Raw genomic sequence first — 13168 nt, forward strand, 5'->3', positions numbered from 1 at the left:
TGATCGACTGCTCTGAACTACACAACAAGCTCTGCTGCGTTTATGCACCCTCTAATTACAGCTATCTCCGCCAACGCTCCAAATTTTTCGTAAGTCAGTTTAGTCAGATCTTGCACTTTTGTGAAAATTTATAATTTTGCTTTTTTTTTAATTTATAATTTTAACAATTTTTGTATGTTTATGTTAGTTTGTACTCGTAGTTTAATTAGTGTAATTGGCTTTATGGCCGTTCTAATTGAATAATAATAATAATTACGGTCGAGCGAAGCGAGACCCATAGTTAATCTATGATTACGGTATTATTTGGTATCAAAATACGGTAATGAAGTGTTAGTAGTTTTTACTGACGCAACACATAGTGTAGTAACCGTAGTAACACATGTCAGATTTAAGAAATTTTAAGTTGAAAGACTCTTTATTCAAAAATTTAATTATTCATTACTTTTTATCTTTTGTGTATATTTTTATAATTTTCGGGTCTTGTCAGTAATAATCCCGTCCTTTTGTTTGGCTCGTCTTGGCGGGGGCACTAACGTGCCCCCAGATATTATTCTGTAGGATACGTAGGATACCTTTTTGAATTGTAGATTTGATATAAAATTATAGTTACCTGAAGTAAAGTAAATTCTGCAGGAATTTACTTAATATCTTAGTTATTCATTATACCAAAATTGGTTATGAAAATATACCTACACCTAATTATATTAAACAGATTCCTGTCTGTAATTGTCAGGAATTTCTTCTTAATAATTACGTCTTTGTCGAGCATCAGTGTCCTTTTGTTAAGAGGCAAGCCAAGAATAATAACAAAAGATGCTAGACAAGGGAGCGCAAACAATGATGTCTGCGTACTATGAAACTGAGACTTCAATGGGGATTTTTCATTCTCAAAACTTAAAATCGATCTTATGAAGGATATAGGTACTTATTAAAATTGTTAGAGATATTAAGTTAATTAACATTTTAGGACACTCCATGCAAGTGAACTGATTTTATTATTACTACTATCGGAACATCGGCCTATGTCCACACATGATTTATTTGTGTAGGTAACGATGTAATATAGCAGAGGCCTGAGTGAAGCCGATCACTACTAGCTAATTTAACCTTCTAAAATGAGTGACTGCTGAGATTCTTAATAGGATCTGCTTTTCACATTTGTTTGGAAGACTTTCAGAAGCCACTCTTCATAAGAATAACCTGTCTAATAATAAAGGAAAACAAAACCAATACACAAAATGATAAATTATATCATCTACCCCGGCCATGTAAGCAACACCCACCAAACCTCCGAAATAAGAGCACTTATGAAGTGACAACGGAAGGTTCCTTTCCTGAATAATGGCCGCTGACTTCCGGCGATATATTTCCGCTATCTCGCGGCAACATGGTGTCCGAACTTCCGCTCGACCGTTATGGTGTGTTAATCGAGCATTATGTCTGCCAAATGAAAAACTATCCTTAGACAGCCTTTATGAAAGGTGATTTCCATAGAAGTCGAGATATCTCTGATATTTATGACTCGTTATACCCTCCACTGGCTTGCTCCACAATTCTTCATAAAGATCTATCTACTCTTATCTAAATATATACAAGGAAAAGGTGATTGACTGACTGACTGACTGATCTATCGACGCTCAGCTTAAACTACTGGACGGATTTTGAAAATTTGGCATGCACATGGCAATTATGACGTACAGACATCCGCTAGGAATCCGAATCCTCTTCTCAGTAGAATCTGCTTCCCAAAGCGGTGGTAGTCTTAACATTATAATAATTATTATAAGTGGCACAACTTGTTCCACATCAAATCACTAAATTATTCATTTCATTAAAAATTCAGCATTTCTAACTTTTCATTGAAGATTTACTAATAATACCAATTGATTGACTTTCAAGAACAAGTGAACCGATTTCATCACCTTATTATCATTACTTCTACTGGAACTTCGACAAACCTAAAAATAAACTGAATACTTACATATACTTACATGTAAGTACTTAGTACATATAACTGAATACTTATACTTACTTACATGTATGGGTAGGTATACCATTACCATTGATCACCGTATCGGCATACAGTGATCCCAAATAGTTAAGGGGATTCAGAGTAATTAATCAAGATTTTCAGGTGACACGATATATTGGATTCCATCATGAATTGGCTCCGTGTCACTGATAAATACAAGTCGTTATGCAACCCGTATAATATGGGTTGAATGTGGCCTTTGGACAAGTACTAAGTACAAGAATACCATTAGATTTTTTGCCAGTCTTCGTAGCATTTATCATCATCATGATCAACATTTACATGATCAACCCATCGTCGGCATACTACCGAGCACGGTCTCCTCTTAGTATGAGAAGGATTTATGTCATAATTTGCTACGCTGGCCAAGTGCGGAGTGGCAGACTTCACACACCTTTGAGAATACTATGGAGAACTCTCAGGCATGCAGGTTTCCTGACCACCTCTTCTGTCACATATCACAAATCTGTCTGCGAAAACCAATATAACTTGTAGACTACATTAACGATATTAAAAAAATCCTTGAAACGAACGCTTTTCACCAACAATTTGGGGTTGTAAATAAAATCAGTACAAAAAAGCTCCCCGAGGAACGTTGTGGAGCTAATGACATGTCCTACTTGTGGCACGTGGCGCGCACGTGAGTGTATATCCGAATAGTTATTATATAGCTATCTTGGAGTACAAAACATACAGGTTCTGAAAGCATTTTAATTGGTATCGTAATACTTTACAACTTAGATGGGAAAATTAAAGAGTTACACTTGAAACTGTAACTGTGTGAGTTTTTAAGAATCAACAGCTACTGATTGTCAACTACCTATCTGCGATTTTGTCTGAGTCGTTAGTGATGATTTTAGTGAAAATTTCAACCAAGAAATGCTTACTGTCTTGAGCTACTACTAACTGATAGCTATATCGATAACAAGCTTATGCTCGCAACTTCGTCCGCGTGGACTACACAAATTTCAAACACCTATTTCACCCCCTTAGGAGTTGAATTTTCCAAAATCCTTTCTTAGCGGACGCCTACGTCATAATAGCTATCTACATGCCAAATTTCAGCCCGATCCGTCCAGTAGTTTGAGCTGTGCGTTGATAGATCAGTCAGTCAGTCAGTCAGTCACCTTTTCCTTTTATATATATAGATTAGATTAGATTAGATTAGATTACCTAATATCGATAATTACCAAATAATTCATTCAGAGGCGAATTAGCAGTCTTGGCTGAACTAGGCCATGTTGTTACAGCATCCCCTTTCTCAGCTTATTATTTACTGAGACTTAATATTATGATATGAATTTACTTTATTGCCAACTTTTATTGCAATTGGTTCAGAAGTTGGTTGTGAAGAAGTAAGAAAATTCGAACAATAAAAGCATTGCTAACATCCTGTCTCATCGTTAATATATTATGTTATAGTAACAAAACATCATACAGTAGTTAGAATGTTTTATGTAAAACATTCATTTTTCATTCACATAAAAACAATCCATTGACTAAACTCGATACATTTTAAAACCTCAACTGATACGTCCTGAAAAGTTATAAAATTTCCTTGAAAACGTCGTACTTAGTTATTATTCTGTAACATAAAACTACAGTAGTTTCAGGGATATGATCACCCACTATAACGTGAGTAATCGTTTAGTTCCTTATGTTGAAAAGGGTGTGGAGATTGAAAATGGTAATATATTTCAAATTTATAGCAACATTTCTCACACGGATTGCACTATAGCCAATTTTCTATTAGCATAAGGGAAAATGCGTTACAGTTATAATATATAAAAAAAACCTATGAATCGGAAATGCTATTACAGTTACGGAATTTATAAAATGGGAGTAGAAACGTATCGTGGATTTAGGAAAAGGGTTTTCCTGAAAATCTGCTTTTGCAGTAGGTAAGTATTTTGTATATTAAATGGTAACTAAATTGACATTTTTTACAAAGAGTAGATTAGTACAGACTTTTAAAAAAATACGACTAGGTACATAATTCTTATTTCTCTACTTTCTATAGACGTTCAACTTGTGCTAGGTGTACAAGTATTTGGGTCCCTATTCTCCTTCTTTATTCTGGGTCTTTTTCCGCAGTTAGACTTAGTGGTCCGATCTTCGTGAGACCAATGCGCTCGGATCAATCACGCTAGCCGAGCTCACTCCAATATCCAAGCAAGTTACCCAGGTCGGCGAGGACTTCGGAGAGTGTTGCTGAGGAGCCAATATAGGCTTCTTGTTGGGCAGATACATCGCTGCATTTGCAGTAGGTGTTCTGATGTCTAATCACTCTCCATGCATGCTCTACAGGGCTGTTGGTGATACCTAGAATGGAGAGGTGTTTGTTTAAAGAACAGTGTCCTGTTATCGTGCTATGTTTCCATCGATAATACAATATCCATACTACAATACCTATATTTACTTCTTTCAATCGTACCCATAGCACGGGCACGACGAAACTTAAATCTTATGCTGTTGACTTTTGTAATAAACCTAGCGGGCTGATAAATGAATACCCAACCATACTGATGAATATTTTTTGATATAATTAGGTAGGTAGTTCTATAATGTAATTTTCTTAACCAAAATTGTACAAGTTAATTGGATAATGACTGAAATGCATTAACCACAGTGAATCAACAGTAGTCGGACTGTAAGTAAAGGTGTGACTTTATCGCTTGATCGAAGATTGATTGATAAATAAACTAAAAAGCCGTAGTTAGGGAGACATAATTGAGCGAATTTCCTCACATTCCACGCAGAGGGTGCTGTTATCGCACTTATTGCTGACACACTGCTCTGTAGTTTAGCAAGCAAAATTAAGATTGACGACCTCCTTGGCTCAGTGGTATAAAGCGCTGTATTCTAGGTCAACGGAAAGTACCCTATAGGTTTTCTTGGCAGACACGACCGACAGACGGACAGACAACAAAGTGATCCTATAAGGGTTCCTTCTTCTTTTTGAGGTACGGAACCCTAATAAAATAAAGGCGATTTAGTTGCTTTTCGAAAGTTCGATGCCGCGTTTGGACGATCCACGCCGCACACTAAGTACAATCCCCAATCGCAGCGGTCAAGTCATCTTTCGGAAGCTTGACGCCGCGTCCGAACGCTCCAATCGAACGAAGAATGTCAATAAAATATTTTACAGATCGGAACGCTCGCTAAAATGCAAGGTTTCAATGCGGCGATCGAACGCAGAAAGTCGTAAAATCGCAATACAGCATTCATGCAGTCGCAAAATCGTCGATCGCCGATGCTAAAATAATCATGTCTGCTATAGCCTTAAATAAAGCAAGGTATGTGTAGTACTTCTACAATTTCATTAGACAGGCAGTTCCTTAGCAGATCCCAAAGTTTATTCCTTTCTTCTTTTAACTATGACCGTGGCTTTTGTTCTATTTCTAGTATCGAACTTTGAGGCTCTTTGAGTCTGCACATTTTGTTGTGTAGCACCTAGAATTTATCAGATTTAAAAGCAGATTTTTCAATCGTTAACTAATGCAACTGACAACATTATGTAAAGACAGATTTCATAAACAAAACTTCTCAAAACGCCTATTCGTCAGTAAAAAAATGTTTATCCTAAAATTTGTTTAGTTAAATATTTTTTTGCAAAAATATTAGCCATATTAAATGACAAATATTCCCCTTTACTCTCCAACTAAGCGTCAAGCTTGTGCTAGGAGTCGGTACGACAATAGTGCAACGGGCGGGGTTTAAACCGTCGACCTTTCGGTTTTCAGTCCACTCCTTTACCCGTTGAGCTATTGAGGTTCTTTTGTATACCTTACACCACACTTTCTTAATTACACTACAACCTTCTATTACAAAGTAGCATGTATCCGTAATTTTTCGCTCGCGTGGTTTACGTTTTTATCCTGTGCCAATCCTTCTCCTATGTCCTCCTAAAAGTAGTGCTAAAGCGTTAAGAAGTAACCAGTAAACATCAGACACACTCTAGGATTTATAATATTAATACTTAAGTATAATAAGTATGGAGCATATTATTTTCTACGACAATGTGTTATAGCCCACGCAAGGGTGTTCAACGTACCGTGCGACATATCTGAAATTAATTCCTGTTTTGTCATTCCCTCACTTTATATTCAGGGCTTAATGACGTTGTGATATAAAGCACTATACTGAAGGCTTCCGCGCTAAGATATCGCGAACGTGCGCGCATTATAAATGGAAAAACACGAGTTTGCTCTTACTGGACCATAGGACAAAAACCAATATTTGGAAGGGGTTCCATTCAAACGCACCCTTTGGTAGTAAAAAACGCGTGATACCTTTGATTAATGGCCAAAACGAGGTATTGTGGTAATGATCGTGCGCTCTTATGTAATACGAATCATGTATGGTAATTTTATTACTGATTTCCGTTTATTATGGCATTTCAATTTAATTTTCAATTTTTGTTGTTTGAATTACTCTTCCATACTAATATTATAAATGTGAAAATGTATCTTTTTTTCTGTCTGACTTTTTTACTGCCCACTTAACCCATTATGATGAAAATAGGTACAGCGATAGCTTGCACCCTTGAGACAGGCAAAGGATACTTTGTCCCGAAAAATCTTCTGGAAGTTTTCCACCAAATCCACGAGGTCGCGGGTATCATCTAATCTAGATATTTTCTGTTGTGAGTGTGTGACATAATTGAGACTGTACAAAATATGAAGTTTTTGTTAAGCAACGTTGATTCAAATCGATAACTAGAAGGGTGAGGGATTTCTGAGATCTATGGGCATTATCTTTCCTTCGTCATCTTTGTGCCTTGAAGAGCACGCTAAGCCGTCAGTCCTGGTTTTTTTTCTGATCATAGTAATTTTACTGTCAAACCTTGAAGACAAAATAGTACACTTAGTAAAAAATAAGTTATGCAGAAGGAACTGGGAGTCTACCATTATTCCTACCTCAAAAAAATCCACCTTGATGTTACTAACGAAAGGAGTCACGACCCTCAGCAATAATACGACGCAGAGAGAAACATGCAACAGTTTTTTTTGTTGTGCTTTTCACTTTTCAGAGTTTGTGATAGTGGGCATTAATAATAGTCTTTAAAGGAGATTAACCGTGCCAATCGGGAAACAGAATAGTTGAAACTTGATTAAATATTAACATTAATCTGCTTCATTCCATTTAGTAATCCAATAATCTGCAATGGTAAACTATTATTTATGACCGTAATGGGGCACGCATTAAAATTATGCGGTCTACGTACGTACATACATTTCAACAATTTTAATTATTCACAAACTCCGCATTGGCTAAAATGTAATAAACGAAATGTCGCATGTGTAAAATAATTCACGTTAACATGTTCAAATTAATTCGTGTGTTATCTGACTAATGAACAAAGCCCTCAAATTTTAGGATAGCGAATGTCCGATAAAGGTCATCGTTCAAAGTTTTAGAGCAAGCACTTTTTTGTAGGCAATAGGCAAACAATGTATTCTTGTCATAGTAACACATTCTGAACATTTTTCATTAATTATTTTTTTAATTTTACATATTTTTTTGTTTTACATTTTTCGATCGCCAGCACATCACTGATCGCCAGCAATAAAAAATTAGCATTTTTGGATGATGTCCTTTAGTGGATTAGCTAATAGCCCCTGGTTTTACTTTTTATATCTAGACTAAAAATCTCCGATAAACTCTATAAATTAATAATAAAAACTTGAATAAAACTACAACAGTAGGTTAAATATTCCAACAGCCATATTATAGGTATCTTATAACAGTTGTTATATTATTTGAATCCTATTATAAAAATCCTTGTCAAAGAAATGGAGCCAGATAAATGCACAAGATTTAAAAACCCCCACATTAAATTTAATGATGAGGATACATCACTTGGAAATGGATTATCATTACCATACGGAAAACGCAAATTACTCGAAATTAATGATTACATATTTGCAGTAATCTGCTTCGTAATACAATAATCTGCAATGGTAAACTATTATTTATGGCAGAGATGGGACAAGCATATTAAAATTACAGCCCGTGCATATTTACCTATATTTTATGAATTTTAATTATTTACCATATTCCACATTGGTCAAAGTGTTTTAAATTACATGAAATGCTTTATGACATGATAATATGTACTTGATGAAGATGTCTTATAATCCTATTTTTTAATTAAATGGTGTGCATAATGATAATATATTTCATTTACATAATATCTGTAAAATTATGAAAAATAATATTAAAGCATTGTTTTCAATACTTAAAATTTCGTATTCGTAATCTAAAGGTTTTATCTTTGAACTCAAACCAAGCAAAATGTTCGTTGGAAAATTTTAAAGATAAGAGTAACAGTGTGGCTAATTCCATTGTACACAATTTCTAAACTAAACTAAAATGTCACGCCTAAATCTATTGCTATCCCTTTCATAATGTTGCTTGCGGAAAAGGATGGCACTAGATTTAGACCTGCTAATTTAGTTTAGTTTAGAGATTGTGTACAAGAGAATCGGCCCCATTGTAGTTTATTGTTATCTAATTTTGACCTTTACCTACCTATCTACTGTTACAATTCAAAACAAGTAAGTATAACTATCTATTTTTATTTTCATGTTTTTTTAAACATTATTTACAAAAAAGGTTTTTAATAAGTATATATCAAACGATAGGTATTCTTACATCCTATAAGACTAAAATAGACCAGATACTTAGTCTTACTTTCAATAAAAATCCTTCCTTACATTGTAGCAAATAATAATATTGTAGCTGTGTGGCATGTTCTAGTTACCATTAACAAATAAAATATGAATATGTTCTCTACTTTTCTCAGATTTATTAAAGGTATTAGAGGAAAATTGAGAAACGTTATTCATGCGCAGGTGTGCTGACGATTTGCTAACTTGCCATATCTCTGTAGGAAAATTGAGTTGGGAAAATTTCAGGGAAACATAAGTTTGCATGGAATATATTTTTAGGGCAAGCGTTTACTTGTAGCAATTTGATTTATTTCACTTTTTATTGCAGTTTTGCTATTTTATTATTGATGGTGGATTTATTCAAGACCATGCACGGGCCTACCCCGTGTTGTAGTTGAAAGTGAAGTATCCCATCCGGAATCCGGATGCAAAAGTATCGAAAACTCCCCGACCGTAGCACGGCCCGTCCCGTCTACGGCGTAGCATATTATGAGTCATTATGAAAATCTTTTTTATTCTTAGTAACTTTTGAAATTTTTAAGTAATAAAACTTTTTTTGACAACTTTAGGTCACTAGTCAAAAAAATAATAAACTAATTAACAGAGTTTAAAAAATTTAATTGTTCAGAAGCTTTTTAAAAGCATAAAAAGTATAACTTACGTATACGTAGGGAAAGAGAAAACGAGAATAATTAGAAAAATATGTTTGTGCCATAAAACCCTTTACTTAATGTCTTTATAGCTGCAGAACCCTAAAAACATCGCAAACGCGAGTTAATAGCCAATATGCGATGCCGAAATTGCTTTTGTAACGTTGTTTTCCCTGTAACTAATATTGCTTTAAATACATTATCACCATCTTCTATTACGGGACTACCTATCGAACCATGGTTTCTTATTTGTCTTTTCTTTTTAATATCCATTAAAAGCGTCTGAAAGAACGATGGTGCAAAAACAATTCAGTGTTTGCATACGACGCTCGTTAAATAAAGTGTTTATGGATAAATTACCTACTACAAAATCGTAGCATACATAAATATCGTATAATATTTTTCACTGAATTCATAATAATTGTAACCTACGAGTAAGTACATGCACATTTCGCAATATTGAATTCTGTATAGCTCTTCTACTTTGAACCAAATAAATCGAACCGCTAAGCTGTTTTCTGTTATAACATTTCTTCGAAGACATCTCAAGTGGTTATTCGTAATATTAAATTCTGTATGCAATATTCATAATATTACGCTTGCTTACATATTATAAAGAAACCATATACAGAAAAGATACCTAATCTTTTCTGTAAAATAAGTATATTATTTTGGATAGAATGAATGAATACCTGTCTTAAATTTTTATGTATCTATCTAACTTTCCGATTATTTCCGGTTTTGACTAGCCAATTTTAAAACTTCTCATCAGTGCTTTAGAGAATAATTTTTACCTAATAAAAAAATATTGTATCTCTTGTGTTGGTTTTAATTTGCACTACTTTACCAGGGAAACATCTGACTCGCTCTCTTTTGGTATAATTATATATTCTCATTGTTCAGTGTTGTAGACTTTTTTAATCACTTAAGTAGTTTTCTTGAGATCATAATACCCATCAGTACCCATATTATCAGTATCCATATTATAAACGCGAAAGTGTGTTTGTTTGTTCTTCAATCACGTCGCAAAGATGTAATGGATTGACGTGATTTCTTTCATGGATATATTTAAAGACCTGGAGAGTGGCATACATAGGCTACTTTATATCCCAGAAAATTAAAGAGTTCCCACGGGATTTTTAAAAACCTAATTCTACGCGGACGAAGTCGTGGGCAACAACGAGTAATAAATCATATAAATTTTGTTTCAGGCTATAAACTAATATATAAACTAATTACAAATACACAAGATACAAGAAAAATATTATACTATGATAATAAAATAAAATGCCTGCTCCAAAGGGGGTTTCAAATTTAGTTCAGTGGGCTCTTAAATCATTCCGAAAAGCCATTCGAAATCCTTATTTATAATTCAATATTTGTTATGAACGTAATAAAATTATATAAGTATAACAGTATTTAGTATCCTCAATAGTAGATAGAGCTGCCTCAGAACGTACCAAAGATTTCACTGATTAGTCCTCTATCGGCATATTTCCATTGGCCAAAGAATTTCACCGTAAAAAGGCGAACCCTTGGAAAAGACCTTTCTCGGGATGAAATGTAAATATACGGTGATATGAATATAAATGCCGGCTAAGTAGATCGTGGGGTTACCGTAACGGTTCGACTCAGTTTGTTATTGCAACTTTGCCATATGCGTGGTGCGGCGAGATAGCGCAGGTACCGTCTCAGTAGGAAATCTATATGATTTCTGGCACTATCCAAAAGCTTCTTGAATGTAACGCTTGCCTGTCTATGTAGAGTCAGAGTTAACTCATGGCATGAATATGAATCTATTGTAAAAAGTTTTTACACTTTCTCTGATTTTGTACTTAACTATAGTTCCCTCTTTCATTTGCTGAGTTGGTATATGGCTGATGGAAGTTAGTATAAACTATAGTGGGTACATAAGAAAAATCGTAGCACATGTGAAAAACTCCAACTGATTAATGACTACTATTATTTGCCAAAGGCTCAATTACTAATTGGCACCGCATGCGAATCGAGTAAAATATGTTTGGTCATTGGGTTGGTGTGAAAAGCTTAGATTTTCTACAAATTAAACAGAAAGAAAGGTGTCTAATTCTAGATTATAAATAGGTACGTAATCATCAATGGCATAATAACAATATTTTCCGATGATATGGATGACATAATTTCTCTCGTCCCTCGATTAGATTTTTTACGAGGGGTGTGGAGTTTAGTCTTAATGCGCTCCAATCAAAATTTACCAATCAAACTCAACGAGCAGGTACAATCTATAAACTAACATTATCTTTATTTGTAGTCCGCTGTTAAAATATTTAGTTTTAAAGTTTTACAGGCTCAAAGCGTAACATAGAAATCTTTAAGCTCTAATAACTTTGATACTAAATATTTTAACGGAAATCTGGCAAACTTCAGACATAGATATTATTTTTTAGAACGTGTCCACAAAATTTCATTGAGTTTGATTGGTGAAACCAAACTACGTTTGTATGAAGAGCACTGGGGAGCGAGGAAACGTCTCTTAAATCTCAAGACTGCGTCCTGTGACTGTACATAGCATAGTATATTACGCTGCGCGACATTACAACGCACGTATTGTAAAGGGTGCCGTGAATATGCATATTGTCTGGTACGAGTCGTGAGAGCACTTTGACGGAGACGCTAACAATAGGCCAAGTGTAATTTCAAGTTTTTACGGCTTTATTGTTGTAAGTATCTTTTGATTTAAGGCTTTAAGCTGTCGGTTTATCCGTAGAACTTTTGGTCGTAAAAGTCGAAAAAGTTTCAGAGTTAAAATCACAGTAATATAAAAATAGAGCTCCTTAATAGAGTCGAGCCTAAAAATGCGTGTAATCTCTAAGTATAAAACAGTTATGTTATGTTATGTGAGTTATGTTATAAGACCCGCAAATTGCTAATGCGCGTGGCCGCCATTTTAGTGATGTCGTCACTAGACTGAAGTATGGAGCTGATGGTATATTTTTATTTCGGCTGACGTCAAAATGGCGTCATTTCGATGATAATGAGACATGGTTCGAGCGCAATAGCAATTTGCGGGACTTATACTTATACTCTCCCACAATAGTATTTTGTATGTACTTAGCAACCATCTACAAGCTCCCCAAGTCTTAAATACACACAGTAGGAACGTTAGTTTAGGAACGTGGTTAACATTTAAAAGCTTCTTACAGTCTACATTGTTAACGCAAAACACGCCTCAGCAACGAATTTAATTAAGGATTATTAGCGTAATCGCTGCGAAAGCCAACTTACTCCGATAACTAGGTCACTGAATATTTAAGAAGCTTGCGGTTTTTGAGATGTGTGCTCCATGTAATTTGGCATGTGTTTAGACATTCTGTCATGAAAGGAAATGTATAATGAAAGACAATATTATGTTCTCCTTTAGACTCCTCCGCTCTCGGTCTATTTTAATTTACTTTATCGTCGTACACGTGTATCTTTATTATTTAATGCCGGATCCTCTGAGTTATTTAAGGCAAGGTTAATTATTATTATAGCTTAGCTAAAAATATCTTAAGCGGTGATAGCCTAGTGGCTAAGTCGCCGCGCCGCCGGCCTCCTACTCGGAGGGTCCGGGGTTCGATCCCAGGTACGCACCTCTAACTTTCGGAGTTATGTACGCTTTAAGCATTTAAATATCACTTGCTTAAATTTGAGATATAGATTTACTAGGTTCTAGTGATACAGGAATTAGTATAGTAATCCATGAGTTTCATAGTTATTATTAATTATATTCATCATATTATTATTATAAATACGAAAGTGTCTGCCTGTGTTTATCTGTCTGTCTGCTAGCT

Source organism: Maniola hyperantus, chromosome 6, assembly GCF_902806685.2.
Source record: "Maniola hyperantus chromosome 6, iAphHyp1.2, whole genome shotgun sequence".
Classification (NCBI taxonomy): Eukaryota; Metazoa; Arthropoda; class Insecta; order Lepidoptera; family Nymphalidae; genus Maniola; species Maniola hyperantus.